Genomic DNA, 9,959 nt, shown 5'->3' with positions numbered 1-9,959 from the left:
CGGAGTGATCTACAAACATATTTTGTGACTAGCTCTGGCTGTGTAAAACTCAAAGAGCTTAATGAATTAGCAGATTTTGCCAGATAAAGATGAAGGAAGCAAATTTTTGGAAGAATGTGTGCAAAGACACGTAGTCAAGAAAGGATCAAGGGATCTAGTGAATCAGGAGCTGCTCTCTATGTTTGGAGCACAGGGTATATGTGGAGAGGACACAGATTGGAAAATTAGCCATAAGACTAGAATAGATCTTAGTGGCAATGTTAGCCTTGTGCAGAGGCCATGCTAATCCTCTGTATTATTCCCATTTTAGTACGTTGTACCACTGAAGTGAGCACTTAAAGGCAATGTTAAGAAAAGTATACTTTATCTGTGGCAACATTAACATAGAAGAAATTGTTAAACAAGGCAGAAACATGATCAGATTTAGCTTAAGGAACATCATGCTGATAGCAGGATGAGGACAGGTTTGGAGGTGAGGAAAGTTTGTGGTAGAAGAAACAATTAAGAAGCTTTTAAATCTTCTAGGGAAAAGATGAGGTGAACTTTCAAATGGTGGAGGCATTGTGGGGTACAAAGATTAATTTGTTTGATGTTAATGAAATAAACTCAACTGAGCAAAGTAGAAAAAAGAATAGGATGGAGGAGCTAAGGGTGATTCCTTGTTTTTTCTATGGTACACTGACATGAGAAGAATCTCTCTAGGTTTAAATGTTTGGGGTGCCTGGAAAACAGACAGGCAGACATGTCAAGTAAATAAATGTATCTGGAATTCAAGAGTAGAGTTGAGACTCATTGATTAGAAGTTATCCACTTGTATTTGGTAATGAAAACTATGAAAGTAGATCAAATCATCCAAAGTTTATAGAGAAGGTAAAAATGAAAGAGAGAAAAGAGTAGACCTTGAGTCATCCACCAACACATAAACAGTGGTCAGAGGACAGAGGAAAAAAGCCTTTGAAGAATCCCAGACAAACCAATCAAAATGATAATTAAAAGCCATGAGAGAATAGGCAGCTACTGTCAAAAACTGAAAATCTATCAAGTGGGAAAAAAGCTTAGTTAAATTTGTCAGATAAGAAGGAACTGCCATAAAGCTTGGAAAAGCTATTCAAGACAGAAGTCAGAGACTAGATTACAAAGGTTTGAGGGGCAGGCACAGAAGACGTAAACTATGGGGCTAAAAAATCAAGATGTCAGTAGGGCTGTGTTCTTTTTTGGACTACAGGGACTATCCATTTGCTTGCCTTTTCAAGCTTCTAGAGGCTACCTGCATTTTTAGTTTGTGGCCTCACCCTCCATGTGTAAATCCAGTATCATGGCATCTTCAAATCTCTCTCTCAATCTCTCTCTCTCACTTTCTTTCTCTTTTATATCTCAGCTTCCATTGTCATGTATCTTCTTATCCCCTCTCACTCTGACCTTGCATTTCCCTTTTACAAGGATCTTGTGAGTAAATTGGACCAACTCAGATAATTCAAGATAATCTCCTTATTTCAGGAGAAATCATGTCTGCAAAGTCTCTCTTGCCATTTAAAGTAAAATATTTACAAGGGCCATAGATTAAGATGTTGACATTGGGGGGGTGGGCATTATTCTATTTGCCACACTGAGTAAGTGTAGATCGATTAAACTAGGGAAGGACAATCAACTCCTCTTCTTTTAACAGAAGGGAAGGAGACCAGAGTATATGATGTCATATGCAGGTACAGATGCAAAGTTGGCAACTGGTCCTGTGTGTTGGTCATACATTCTTTTTGGAAGTATTGGGAAGGTGAAGTAAGCCATTGACAAAAGGAACACATTTTTGGAAAACCCAGTGAATTCAGTTGCAGAGAAAATAACAAGGAAAGGAGAAGAGACCATAGAGAAACATGCAGGAGCTCCAATGGAGCTAGAAAGCATAAGGCCTGTGTGGAGCCTATTGACTTAGCAAAGAGATTTGTCAAGCAACACTTTGAAGGCTGGGAAAAGAATCAAAGAAAATGAATAGCTGGATTCATCAAGTGATGGATGTCTAAAGAGTGGCTATAGTTGGGAAAATAAGAAGGAATGAAAGCAAGCATCCTGGTATCATTGAAACCACTGATTCTAGCATTAGGCTTGGTCAGGTTCACTCTTCCCCAATTTTGAAATTTTGTAAAATCTGTTTAATATACAAGATGTGTGTGTGTGTGTGTGTGAGCGCGCGCACTTGTGTATGAGAGAGAGAGTGAGTGCACGAGAAAAAGAGAGAGAGAGAGAGAGAGAGAGAGAGAGAGAGATTCCCGAGCCTTGGAAATGCAAAATTCTTGTTTATAGTAATGACAGATCAATATCCTCATGTATTCAAATTTCAAAATCATGTCAGTAACCAAAGTAACTTGGTGGAGGTTGAAAATAAAAGATTAGAATGGCTAATAAATCCATCCTCATTCTTCTAGTACATCATATTAATTTAAATTTTTCTGAAATCTGTTTTTGACAGGCTGATTAGTTTTATGGAAAGTTTATTTAACAATATTAAAGTGAATCAGCAAATAGAGTTTTCCCACTGGTAGAGATAAAAAATATAATTTACTACATAATTATCTGGTAATTACTTTGTCATCAGATACCTTTTATAAGAAATTTAACTCTATCTCCCATGTAATCTGTTCCATTTAGTTTAACTTTGGGTCTTATTATTCTCATTTTATCAGTTATAATTCATTAAAATATTATGCCAGTTTCATTAGCAGGTCAAAAACTGTCAGTCAACATTCTAGAAAGCCACAATCATTTCATTATTGAACATTTTACTCCTAAATTTCCCTAACTAGGTGTATACTGACAAGTTTTTCATCAACTATGAAATGTTCTTGTAATAATTTGTTCTTTTTGGGATGCCTGGGTGGTTCAGTGGCTGAGCATCTGCCTTCAGCTTAGGGCATGATTCTGGGATCTGAGATCGAGTCCCACATTGGGCTCCTTGGACAGAGCCTGCTTCTCCCTCTGTCTCTGTCTCTGCCTCTCTCTCTCCATGTTTCTAATGAATAAATAAACAAAATCCTTAAAATAATAATAATAATAATTTGTTATTTTCCTTAAAGTATTACATTATGTTTTGTTTTTTAAAATATCCTACTTTTCAATTGTTCTTTTCTTGCCCTCATTTACACAGACAACAAAATAGATCTAATGAATTTTGAATATTTTAAACCACTTAGAAAATCAGGTGCATGTTAAAATCACATAAAGAACTTTGCAAAAAAATAGATAGGGATGAGGTTAGTAAATGTCTTGGAAGAAAAGGAATGCCATACTCAGGGCCCAGGATGAAGATTACTCGTAGAGAGCTGGCAGTGGGGATAGATCAGACGCAGGGGCTCCAGAAAGGAACACATACCCATAGCCAGTGTACTAAGTAATATAGTCCTGAGCCAAGATTATGGCCACAAACATGGCAAGACTATTAGAAATGGAAGAGAAACATGTAAAATATGCTTAAAAGAAGCTGACCTAACCATCTCACAGAGTTGTTCTGGAAACAATGCAAAATTTCAGAGGGAAAAATTGAGAAAAGTCAGAATTCTTCATATGTCTAAGTCTTCACATTATTCATTATGTAAGAGCCCATTTCTCTCTGAGGGCTCTGTGCTTCACTTGAAAGATTTTGTGAGAAGAGTTCATGCCTGCCACCACAAACTTCTGCAGTCAGTACTCACAGCCTGCTTTTGCAATGGGATATTAAAGTAGATTTTTATTAGTTACTGCTTTAAAAAACATTATCTACATATCATCTTTTAAAAATTAAAGCTGTTTAAGAAAACTATTTGTATTGTTTAAATATTTACATATATAACATCCAATACTATACTCTGAGCCACTTTTTTGGAATAAAATTGCATGCCAGTACTCATAAATTTTGCTAAATGAGAAAAGTGGCATTTCTATCTAAATGAATTAATAATTAAAGTTAATAAAATTTTAAAATGTAGCACAATAAGTATTCAAATTTAAATATTACATACATTTTTACTATTAAAGAATAAATAAATTAAAATAAAACAAACTTAGTTGTATCTAATGTTCATTTTAGTTTTTCATCAAGTTTTCATGCCATGGAATTAGCCATCTTGTCTCATTAGGGCTTACATCTGAGAGTAATCTACTATGACTTTAGGAGTTTGAAACTGAATGAGGGATAGTTAGAAAACAAGGCATTAAATTTTTTGAACCCTTAGTCAACAAATAGTCATATTGGCAAACTGCATTGTTAAGGTATAACTGCTGAAATAAGCATATTTCAGAGAGTGTCAGTTTTAGAGCAATCATTGTTACTATAGTAAACAAGAAAAGTAAACTGTATCACAATAAAATGCTTCTTCCCAGAGGAAAAAAAATACCTTTTATATGTTTGTATGTAAATATCTGGTAGTTCAATTTCATATTTTTTCCATCAAATCCACTTTAAATGAGCACTCAAATTTAGCTTTTGATTCAGCAAGAAGGTGCCACTGCAACATTAATGTACAAAATAAAGTATTTCCTCACCTGTACATACATTAATATCTTAAAGTTTGTGTTTTTTTAAAGATTTTATTTATTTATTCATGAGAGACACACAGAGAGAGAGAGGCAGAGAAAGAGACAGAGGGAGAAGCAGGCTCCATGCAGGGAGCCTGATGTGGGACTCAATCCCTGGGCTGTGGGATCATGCCCTGAGCCAAAGGTAGGTGCTCAACCACTGAGACACCCAGGTGTCCCAATCTTTTAAAGTTTTGATAAATTATCATAATAAGACAGTATAGCTCATTTTAAGTTAACCTAATTTATATTTAAAAATGTAAACTAGAAAAATTCAGAAAGTAATTTTCACATCTCAAATTTCTTATTTTACTAAGGGATCACCATTGGTTTCCTTTGAATACCCTATTAGTGCATTTAAAATATAATAAACAAAAAATATTAAAAAATAAAATATAATAAACAAAAATAAATAGATATAATAAAAATATGATTAATATTTCCAGAAGCATCTAAAATGAATTTGTATTCTAGTTATTGTGTGTGTTCATTTTATTTTTTTATTTTTTTATTTTTTTAAAGATTTTATTTATTTATTCATGAGAGACACAGAGAGAAAGAGAGGCAGAGACACAGGCAGAGGGAGAAGCAGGCTCCATGCAGGGAGCCTGATGTGGGACTCGATCCCGGGACTCCAGGATCACACCATGGGCGGGAGGCAAGTGCTAAACCGCTGAGCCACCCAAGCATCCCTGTGTGTGTCCATTTTAAAATGTGGAAATGAAGAATATGTTTTACTAAAATATTTTTTGCTAATTTTTCCCAATCTATTTTCATTAAGATAATGTTATATTGTCAAGATGATGCCTCTTACTTCAAGATATTTCAAAGTGGATACCATAAACAATATGAGCAATACTGTTGGATTATTACATCTGCTTATACTTTTAAAACCATATAATCTCTTTAAAGTTGAGGTAAACCTGTGTAATATAAACCTGACACCTAAAAAATGGTGATTCAATCATAAATGTCTTCATTTTCTTGATTTTCATTTTACTGAGTTTATTACCTAATTCACAAATAGCATTACATTAAATATTTAACATAACTACTTCTATAAAATATTTCAGCCTAAAGTAAAACAAATTTGCAATTCCAACTTCATCCCAGACTGGATATTTGTGAATCTGAATTATTTTTAAAACTTTTCCTTAAATGCTGATTGGTTTCATTGCAGATACCAAGGGAACAGAAGTTAAATTCCTTATATTTCTATTTTCCTCATTCTCTCTCTCTCTAGGTAAAATTCTTTCTCTCTTGAGATAGTCCTAGAAATGATAGAGATGAGATAATAATAGAGTTTTCTTTTTTTTTTTTTTTTTTTTTTTTTTTTTTTTTTTTTTTTTTTTTTTTAGAGTTTTCTTTCTATCTTCATAGGTAGTTATATTCTGACCCCAGAGATATAGGAGAGTTTTCACAGTAATTCTGAATTTTTCCAAAATTCTTTTAAACTCTAAAGAGAATGTCCAATAATAAACTCAACAACCATAGTAGCCAACTTAATTTACCTAATCTTCAATAGTCAACTTGACAAATGGTATTTTCAATATATTTAATTGTATAATTATGATACCTTTTTTTTCCACTTACAAGTCGATGCATTCAGTGAATGTTTGCACTTTTCTTTCCAAGATGTTTACTTATTCCAAAAGGAAAAAAAAAAAAGGTTTATTAGTGTATGAATTCCTTTTGAACTTTTTATTGCTTTTCTCATTACTCTTTATAGTTATAGCTCAAAGTATGAAATTATATACTTATTAACATATTAGGCAAAATTCAACCTAACTGGCACATTGAGAATGATTTAAAATCTGTTGTGTTAAATAACTGAAACTTTTTGAGTACAAATAATAGTTTATTTTCTTGCTAAAAAGAGGAATGAAGCACATTCTCCATTATAAATATAATGGGAAGAATGTGGTTTTAGAGCTATACAGACTTTGGGCAGTGACTTTGGGCAGTTTACTTGATTTTTTTTGAACATCAGGTTTTCCTTTTTTAAAATGGGGATAAAATGCCTACCTCATAGCACTTCATAAATAAAAATACACCCAGTGTCTGACACATAGTCATATTCAATAAATGAACACAGAGGAAGATGAGGGAAAGGAGATTATTATGATGAAGCCATTGCTATCTGAAGTCAAACAATCCCATTCCCTCCCTCCAACACATTCTTCATTCACTCTCCTATCAATAAAATTACCTACTTTCCTCAAACGTGGCCCTTCTCTCCATTACTGCAGAGTTTCTCAAAACTAGTGAAGTGTCTCTGGGTTTGTAAACTCTTGACTTAGCCTGATGGGTAGTCAAGAATTTGACATATTCTAAAAGTCCAACTATTTTTATTTAGAGATATATATCACATTAATAGAGTCAACCTGGCTTCACCTCCTTCTTCTCCACATCTGAGTTAGGCCCAGTATTTGGGATGCAATGACTGAACCATATGAACCATATCTAGTTCCCTGGAAAAGGTCAAGATGACGATATACATTATAATGTTTTATTTTCTCTAGCTTCTCTCTAGACTCAGAGAAGTAGAAAGTCTTTGTTTTCAGCAAGGAGTAAATTCCCTCTACAAAAGTATTTTGGTTGCTGCACTTTAGATGGATATTAATTACCTTTACATGTTTTGACTACAGATATTTGCCTCAATAAACTCAGGTAGGTACAAAATCAGCTTTACAAAGTCCATTCTTTTCCATGCTTGTGGACAACATGCAGGTCTATGTGGAGGCTGAGAAAAATTAAGGCCATTCCACCTCAAGTTTAGCATTAGCACAAGTACAGCCATCTTAGGCCCCTGGGAATAAGAGCTGAACTTTACAGGAAAAACTGCAGAATGTCCTAGGCAGGGAATCCCATGTCGGAAAGACAATAAAGCTCAGAATGCCCTCGGCAGAGAATCCCATATCAGATCTTAAGAAACTCCCCCACCCTTTCCTCCACATTGGAATGGAAAAAAATTCCTCCACCCCTTCTGAAAACCCCCTAGACCAGCCCATAAAAAACCTAGCTATAACCCACTTCGGGGTCCAAGCCCCTGCTCTGCTGTGTGGCATATACTTGGACTCAAGCTCGAGCTTGTAAATAAACCCTTGTGTGTTTGCATCGGTGTTGGCTCCTTGGTGGTTTCTCGGATTTGCAACCTTGGGCACAACAGCCTACATTTTTCTCAAAAAACTATGGCCTAAGTCAGATCCATCAGGAAGCAGTGAATGAGAAACAGGTATATGCAAGAAGGTTATTGAGCAAGGCTTTTGAGACTAATACCTTTGAGAAGAATGCAGGAATCCACAGTGAGCAGAGGGAGAGGTTAAATCATGATGAGCTTGCAGAAAAGGATTCAACTGAATTCAAAGGCAGTTTCAGAGGTAGACTAGCTTTTTGGAGTCAGAGTGAAGGTAGAGGTCTGGCCTTTTATTCCACATTACTGGTCACTTCCTTGGGTGAGGCTGCTCCCCACTGCTGAGGGCAATTGCTGGGGAGGCACTCAGCTATGAAAAGTTCATAATAAACACATCTGGCAGTTTGGAGAATGAGTGCTTCATCCTAAGTGGATATATGAGTGACACACTGCAAAATTCACTATTTACTGCTAACAAAACATCATTTACTCTTAGTGCTTCAGAATAAAATATTTTGGGGGGATTGAAAAAAAAGCATATATATTAAGATGAAACAGTCTTTGTCATAGTGACATTTCAGTAACTTTACCAGGTGAAAATATAACAATCTTTAGAGGGAATTTGTTTCTTTATCCACATGACAAACTGGGGTTTCAGGGGCCAACATGCAAATGTAACAACTGATGATCACAAGCCTTGCTATTCTATAGCATTAAGGATTTCAGAGAGAATCCTGACCATCTAACAACAGTAAGAAAGCTGAGAATGGTGGATCTTAGAGAGTTGAAGACTTGGGGAATAAGTCAGGCCAAAAGTAACTGAAAAACTGCAGGTACTCTAGATTTCAGAAACCAATAAGCCTTAAGACTATAGTATAAACTGGGTCATATCTTGGTACTTATATCTGCAATCCTAATTCACCAACAGCTGTTTCTACAGCAGTGTTTACCAGTGGACTCCTCCTGCACATCAGTCGCATAGGATGTTCATGAAAGGAGGTTCTAGGTAAAATATGTCTGGGAAACTTACCATTCCAAAATCCCCCTTAAACACTGCAGTGTTTGCTAGGATATCAAAGTCTCAAGAAGTCAGTCTGCCTATTTTTTTTTTACCTTGTCATTTTTCACATTCACACAATTATACTATCCTTTTTCACGCAACCTTTATTACCATACAAAAGAAATCCTGTCCTGGAGAAATGAAGCTGGGTTATTCTTCTCCATGTAATATTAAAATGTCTTAAATGCTTCAATTAATCAACAGGCTGCTTTGCCAGCACAAAATCAAAATATGCTCTTGTGGATATCCTTTACTGAAACTCCTCTGGGAAATTTAGGCAAAAAAGCAATTGCAAATTTAATGTCAACAAAATAGTTCTTCTGTCAGTGAGTCACATGTGTCTATAAATTTTTTCTTACCTATTCAAATAGTCCATTAAAACACTTTTCACTTTTTCATATATACAAACACTTGACTTTTCAGAATGTTTAAGTGTCTATCACTGTAGGAAAAGCCAGAAGGAGCCTTCCTGAGTTGAGATGGGATGCAGCCATAATAAACCAACAAACCCTTCCAGCATAACATGACATAGGCAGAGAAAATGTGCCATGTGGAAGAAGCAGGGCTTTGTAGTGACATGAAAAAGGGATCCAATTCCGGCTTCATTCCCTTGCTGAGTAACCTTGCCAAACTGCTTCATTCCTTTGACCTCAGGTTCTACATATGTAATATAAAGATGATATCATCTATCTTGAAAGTTATGCTGGAGGTTAAATGAAATAACATTTGTATAGGGAAATAAACTCAATGGGACCTTGCTTAACAAATAGTACTGTTTCTTACCTACCCTCTTGTCTTATTCCTTCCAGATGATTCAGAGGAAATGAGGGGTAGATTTTTCCCTTTATTTCAAATTTTCTAAATTCATAATCTTATTGATAGTATAGACAAGAATCAGAAAGGACATTGAAAGGGAAAACATCAGGATAGCTCGAATCAGAAACATGATCATGAGAAGCTTAGACACTAGAAAAGACAAATGCCTGAAGATTTCCCTTATCCAAGGTTTGTCCCTTACCTTCTGTCTCTTGAAGGTTTTTGTAAAAGAAGAAAGCCCTTTGACCCTTTATAATTTTTGACATTTTGGGGGATCTCTGGGTGGCTCAGTGGTTTAGCACCTGCCTTTGGCTCAGGGTGTAATCCTGGAGTCCCAGGATGGAGTCCCACCCTGGGCTCCCTGCAGGGAGCCTGCTTCTCCCTCTGCCTGTGTCTCTGCCTCTC

At 35.6% G+C, this 9,959-nt stretch overlaps 1 non-coding gene across 1 annotated transcript; it reads right to left on the bottom strand.

Annotated features, from left to right (window-relative positions):
- Positions 1–230: 230 nt before the first annotated feature.
- Positions 231–335, bottom strand: LOC121475152. Its single transcript, XR_005983633.1, has one exon. It is a non-coding gene; the product is annotated as a U6 spliceosomal RNA (small nuclear RNA).
- Between the last annotated feature and the right edge of the window lie 9,624 nt (positions 336–9,959).

This window comes from Vulpes lagopus, chromosome 1 (assembly GCF_018345385.1).
Source record: "Vulpes lagopus strain Blue_001 chromosome 1, ASM1834538v1, whole genome shotgun sequence".
In the NCBI taxonomy this organism is placed as follows: Eukaryota; Metazoa; Chordata; class Mammalia; order Carnivora; family Canidae; genus Vulpes; species Vulpes lagopus.
The sequence above is the reverse complement of the archived record's forward strand: the minus strand, read 5'-3'. Positions and strand labels throughout refer to the sequence as shown.